The sequence below is a fragment of the Triticum dicoccoides genome, chromosome 1A, assembly GCF_002162155.2.
Source record: "Triticum dicoccoides isolate Atlit2015 ecotype Zavitan chromosome 1A, WEW_v2.0, whole genome shotgun sequence".
In the NCBI taxonomy this organism is placed as follows: domain Eukaryota; kingdom Viridiplantae; phylum Streptophyta; class Magnoliopsida; order Poales; family Poaceae; genus Triticum; species Triticum dicoccoides.
The window spans coordinates 418,619,771-418,626,595 of record NC_041380.1 but is presented as its reverse complement, the minus strand read 5'-3'; positions in this window follow the sequence as shown (position 1 = coordinate 418,626,595).

Below are 6,825 nucleotides of genomic sequence, written 5' to 3'. Positions count from 1 at the left end.
CGGCCAGCTCCTTCGTCCTGACGCCGGCACGCTCGTCGGATGTCTCCAGCCCAGCCACTTGGTCCGAGGGAGGTGCGCGTCCCTTCACCGGCCATCTCCTTTGTCGACGCCCGCAAGCTGTCCGACAGTTTGCCAAGGTACAAAATGGACTCCGCCGACAAGTTCTTTTTCCACAATTTCCGTCTTTGGAAGGACTACTTGGACACAATGAATCCGCTGTTCAAACATCAGAAATTCCAGCGGCGTTTCCGTAAGGCTAGACATATTTTCAACCACATTAGAAATGTTAAATAGGACGGACGCCGAGCGGGTGGCCGACCCAAACGGACAAAAGCGCCATTCGTTTGGGTCAGCGCGTTAGAGTTGCTCTAAGAGTTGAATGATTTCAATGCTCGCTTTCGTTTCTTCCATAGCGAAGCCGAGCTGGCTGAGACTATTGCATACCACCATGGTGAAAAGGCCCGTAAGACAGCTCAATCAAGCCCTCCTCCAACTAGGCCTTAGCGTTAAGCACCATCTCCCGTGAGGCCGTGAGTAGCTTCTCTCTAAAAAAAGTCTCCCACGATTAGCGTTGTCCTATTACCCTTGTCTTTCTTCCTGCAGTTTCTCCCAACAAGATTCATATTAGAAATCCCGGTGCCTTCTCGCTACTCGTTTCAATAACTTGGGTACTTGTCAATGTTTGAAGGCCGCTGCTGAGGGGTGCCGGTCAACCCGGACTTTTGGGGACGGTTTGAGGTGCAGGCCAGCCCACTGTCATCACTATAAGGCGGACATTGCACCCACCGAGACCATTCAACTCCCGTCTAAGTTTTTTACGATGTGTGCCCGTTAAATCAAATGTTAAAGGACTAGGGATGGAGCGATATATACCTAGATATAGCATCACCACAACTTTTACACAAAACCTCCATTTTACATTGTCGGAACCATGCACACCCACGTGAGGGCACCCTTTTTTGTGTGCATGAGAGCCTTCTCTATAAGTTGGTCGTTGCACAAGAACCTCAGTTTCACATTGTTGGAACCGTGCATATCCACCCAAGGGCAACCTTCTTTTGTGCACGAGAGCCTTCTTTATAAGTTGGTCATTACACAAGAACTACATTGTCGGAACCGTTCATATCCATCAGAGGGCACCCTTTTTTTTGTGCACAAGAGCCTTCTCTATAAGTTGGTTGTTGCACAAGAACCTCCATTTTACATTGTTGGAACTGTGCATATCCATGCAAGGGCACCCTTTTTTTGTGCACGAGCCTTCTATTTAAGTTGGTTGTTGCACAAGAACCTTAGTTTTACATTGTAAATCCATGTTAGTTTCTAGTTGATTCCATAACCCATTCACAATGTGACATCACATCGTTAGATTACACATAACCACCGCACCCTTTCTTTGTAGTGGACGTTGCACCCACCGTCATCACTATAAGGCAGACGTTGCACCCACCGAGACCATTCGACCCCGTGTAAGTTTTTTATGATGCATATGCTTTAAATTAGATGTTAAATTACTAGAGAGGGATGGAGCAGTAGATAGCTAGATATACCATCATCACAACGCTTACACAAGAACCTGTGTTTTACATTGTCGGAACCATGCACACCCACCTAAGAGCACCCTTTTTATGCACGAGAGCCTTCTCCATAAGTTGGTCATTGCACAGAACCTCCTTTTCACATTGTCGAAACCGTGCATATCCACCCAAGGGCACCCCTTTTTTGGTGCACGAGAGCCTTCTCTATAAGTTGGTCGTTGCGCAAGAACCTCTGTTTTACACTGTCGGAACCGTGCATATCCACCCGAAGGCATCCTTTTTTTTGTGCACGAGCACATTATCTATAAGGTGGTCATTGCACCCACCGACGCCATTCACACCCCGTGTAAGTTTTTTAGAGATCCGTGTGCTCTAAATCAGATGTTAAAGCATGACAGAGAGAGAGGGAGGGAGAAATAGATAGCTACATACACCATCACTGCTTACCTTACACAAGAACCTCCATTTTACATTTGTCGGAGCCATTCATAGCCGCAGGGGCACCCTCTTGCATATGAACCATTCATATACTGATGACGTTGCACCTACCTATACCCTCCCACACTGTGCAGGTTTCCCGGATGATGGTGTTGTGTTGTAATGCCATGTCAGTTTTCCAATTGACTCCATAACCCATTCACAACGTGTCATGTCAGTTTTCCAATTGATTACAATAACCACCGCACCCTTTTCCCCGACAATCCATACTCTCTCTCTCTCTCTCTCTCTCTCTCTCTCTTCTTTGCGTGTGTCTAGGTGCTAATGCTTTTGATATGGTCACCGCCCTCGTCGAACCGCTCCAGTTGAATATCCACCTGATGCTCCCACTGAATGTCTCCGGTCCCCTTGGCCAAAACGCAGCCCAAACCTGCCAGTACGCTCCTGACGCAAGGCGTGCCTGTCGTGAACGGTACATGGCGGGGGAGGCCGCGGAAGCTCTCGCGGTGGAGTCCGCGATGGGAGAGTCGCACCCCGCCATGCGGCAATGCCCGATCACGTCCAACATCGATGTCACCGTGATCGATATGATCTGACTAGGAATATAAGTGCATAGGAGATGGCGGTGCATCGTGCCCCATAAAGCGCCTATCCGTAACTATTTGGTGCCGTCCGGTCACTGTCCGTGGACGCATTCGGGGCGTGCGACGTTTTGTGTCCACATTTACGCACACACCTTTTAGTACAATCACATACCCTGATGTAGATTTGTAGGCTTTAGCCGATGTTAAACATTATAACTCTCTTAGTTTTTTGATAAATAGAACATATTAATATCGCGGCCACTACGGATTTCTCCATCTCTGTCAATACCATGGAAATCTATATTTAGACATGTCTCACGGCACCGACAAGAAAGTAAAAGGTTTGCACCGCGCCTTCATGAAGTCTCACTAGATGAAGATAAGGGAGCACACGACCGGATCGATTTCGATCTAGCTAGATATTCAGTGGCACTATGCACCAATCAGCGGAAATCTCCAAGAGAAAGACTGGAACTCGTCGACGTCTAGATCGAGGAGGCCAGCATGAAGCAGATCGACAACTTGGCACTCGAAGATCAACAGGGCCAAACCACCGTCACCTTCCTGCCGAACTGGCCGTAGAGAACATGGCAGCCCCGCATGTCCACATTGGCCTCAATCCACCCTGAGACCCAGATCAGATCGGAGCACACGGCAGCTGGCGGCCCGCCGACACCTCTACATCACCCTTCCGCCGAAGAATATCAGGCCATGGTCGGCATGGCTGCGCCGCCCTGCACGCCCAGCCAACACCCCACCTCCGCCCATGGAGCGCTTCTCCTGCTCTCTGTCTTTTTTTTGCGAAAGAACTTCCAATCTATTCATCTTCAATCATGGCAGTACAACGAACACCAGAAATAAAAATTACATCCAGATCCGTAGACCACCTAGCGACGACTACAAGCACCGAAGCGAGCCGAAGGCGCGCCGCCGTCATCGTCCCTCCATCATCGGAGCCGGACACAACTTGTTGTAGTAGACAGTCGGGAAGTCGTCGTGCTAAGGCCCCATAGGACCAGCACCCCAGAACAGCAACCGTCACCGATCGGCAGCATCGGTGGCCTATGGAACCGGGATCGGGAGGGGGGGGAGTTCTAGGGTTGAGGAGGGCGCCTACGGAGCCGCTCGGGGGAGGAGCGACTCGAGAGGAGATCTAATCTGACCTTCTCTTATAATTTAGTAAAACGATTTTTTTTGTTGGCCGAAAAATGGTGTTATTACAGTAGGTTGCAAATCTATGGATGCTAGACGAGATAACAAGATTAGTCCATTTGTTTTTAGATCACACAAACATTCGTCGGCTTTTAAATGTTCATTACCAAGTTTGCCCGTATGTGAAGACAGCAAGCCGCCGTGCATAAAAAGTAGTACAACACCTTGTTGCATCCAACCACTCAAAATATCCGTCATCATTTATAAAGTTGAGCATGACAGTGATAATTTTCTACGTTTGCAGATACTGAGCCGTCCACGGCTCCACGCCCATGCATGTGGGATGCCTGCCGGTAAAAACCAAGAGGGCCGTGTCTTCCACTGCCTCCTACACGCTGCTAGGGGCCTGGCCCGAGACGTACGCAAAAATTTGACAGTCTTTGGTGCGCACGAAATGGCTCCTATATCAAGCTTTTCTCTGCTTAATAGGCCGGCCCATTCGGTGGTTTGTCACAAACTCACAATACCGCAAAGACAAGACATGGCAGCATGAGAAAAGCATATCTACTATGCACGGGATCTCCTGTGCATGTGTTGGCCCTTGATTTTGTTGGAGATTCACATTCATGTATACATATTTTATTAGTATTGCTCAGTCCAGCACCTGTATTTCATCAATGGTCATATCGGCCAGTCATTCACAGTAAAACTAGTTGTTGATAGTTGCATAATGTTTTACCATGTTACATAATATTATTTAGTTTCATAATCTTTTTTTTGTGGGTTATAGTTTCATAATGTGTCACCATGTTTGAAGACTCAATTTTTAAATCTTGTCTAAATACGTTCAAGATTTTTTGTTTGTTTCAACGACCTTGTCACATTATTGATTTTCTTGTATGGAATTAATGATTTTCGATGAAACAAGTTTGAAACCTGATGATTTAGTCATCAAAAAAGTAATTTCAAAATATATATTCAATAGATCTTGCCGGAAAAAACACATTTGTGTAAATAGAAAGTAAAAAAAAAGTTCTCTTCCAAAATACATCAGGCATCTATTTGTTTGAATGAAACTTAGTGACTAGAGACACTGTATATATGATATCCATGGGCCCACATAAGAAGAATAAGAAAACATGCATGCATGGTAGAAAATCCTCTCCCATGGCAGCATGCTTTAGTTCTACCGACGCAATGCGCAGGGCAGAATTCTGCCTCTGTATAGAGCCGTTCACTATAATGTACTCCCTCCGTAAAGAAATATAAAAATGTTTAGATCATTATTTTAGTTATCTAAACGCTCTTATATTTGTTTACAGAGGGAGTATTAGTCAACATCGTACGTGTATTTTGAAGCGATTTTGATTCAGGGTGATGCAAACAAATGAACATAGCTGCTACAACACCACTTACCCGACTGTACGAATTGGCACATTGCCTGAATGTACTTGGATTCAAGCATCCTAATAAACAACGACAGTTAATTCAAACTGTTGATTTGGGTGCCAACTTCTAGTTAATCCACCGGATGGAAACAATGCTGAACTGTATCTAATGCAGGATGGTAGTGTCAGGTTTTAAATATCCAAACTAGCATGCTGGTTGATGGAACCTTTAGTAGATGACACCCCAGCATATATTTTAATGGTTGCCCAAAGTAGCTACTGGTCATGCCCATCACCTTCAAAAGTTTTCTGCAACCTTGCTCTGACCAAGCCTGAAAACGCAGACACTAGGCTGCCATTTCAGGAGGCTCTATGCGTAAAGGTTCATCTCACATATCCACTTTGGTCATGGCGAAAATCAGCAAATCAATAATTTTTTTTGACCTTGAGCAAATCAATAATTGGGAACCTTATCCACTCAAGGGTGCGAATCACAATGCATACAAACGCTAAACTAAGCCTGAGCGCAAAATCAGCAAATCAATAAATCGTTTGTATGCATTGTATGTATATATACACACGCTAAACTAAGCCTGAGCGCAAAATCACTTGTTCTGCGCTCCGGCCGGCGCGCACTCCCCACACAACCGACAACTCAAATAAGAAAAGCAACTCCCCGTGCGCTACCTGGGTTGCCTCCTAATCAAGGGTAAAAAATGGATAGGACATAGTAATGGGCTACAAAGTTTTACTAGCAGCATTTGACCATCAAATCCAACGTAAAAGCACACTTGTGGATAGTAAGAGCGCACTAATTGATGGTGATGATATTTTTTTGTAAAAGCTCATGGCTAGTCGCAGTGGACTTGTGTTTTTTTCTTCCATCAGTGTGACTAGATTTCTACGTACAAAATGCGTTGTCCATTTGCATTTATATAAAAAATCATTGTAAACTTTGATGTGCACGGATGTGAACTTGTATTTCTATTTGTAATAAAGCAACATATGTCTATTTAACAATGAAAGAACCACAACTTTGCTGCAAAAATGGGCATGGACGCTATGTATACCTGACTTTATTAGGATGAAATAAAAAGGTTTTACCATCGGTCTAGCTAGAGCTACGTCTACTATATTAAATAACTGTTTACAACTATATACATAATCATATATAATAAGTCGTATGTATTTTAATTTTAATTCACATGTTAATAATCTAAATGTTCATATTCCACACAATCAAATCTCATTGAAATATAGTGCAGCTAATTCCTGCAGCAACACGCAGGGTATCTAGTTATGTAAATGTGTCTGCACTGTTAGAGGAGGAAATTGAGTAGTACCAAAGATCCAAAGCCCAATTAGACGACCCGTACCCTTTAAGGTTTCTACCCTTTGAGGCAATTGCCGACGTGAACTCATCTTTCTCTCCGAAGACGGATTGGACCCCTCTCTAATCCAAGATTTGGGGGTGTTCTCCGGGTGATAAAAGTCGGGAGATAACGGACCTCGTCACTCAACGTCATGGCAAGTGGGAACTCCTCGACGTCTAGGGTTACCCTCCAACCCGAGGGGCAACCACCAAAGCCAACTAACCTTGATTGTCAACCCGGGGCGGGTGATCCTCACGGCTCCATACAATAGGATGTTCAGACCATTGCAAGTATCGAGGGACTGCCGGCTCAACCGCATTCACCGCCCGTTTATGAATCTTCTGGTCTCGTTTGC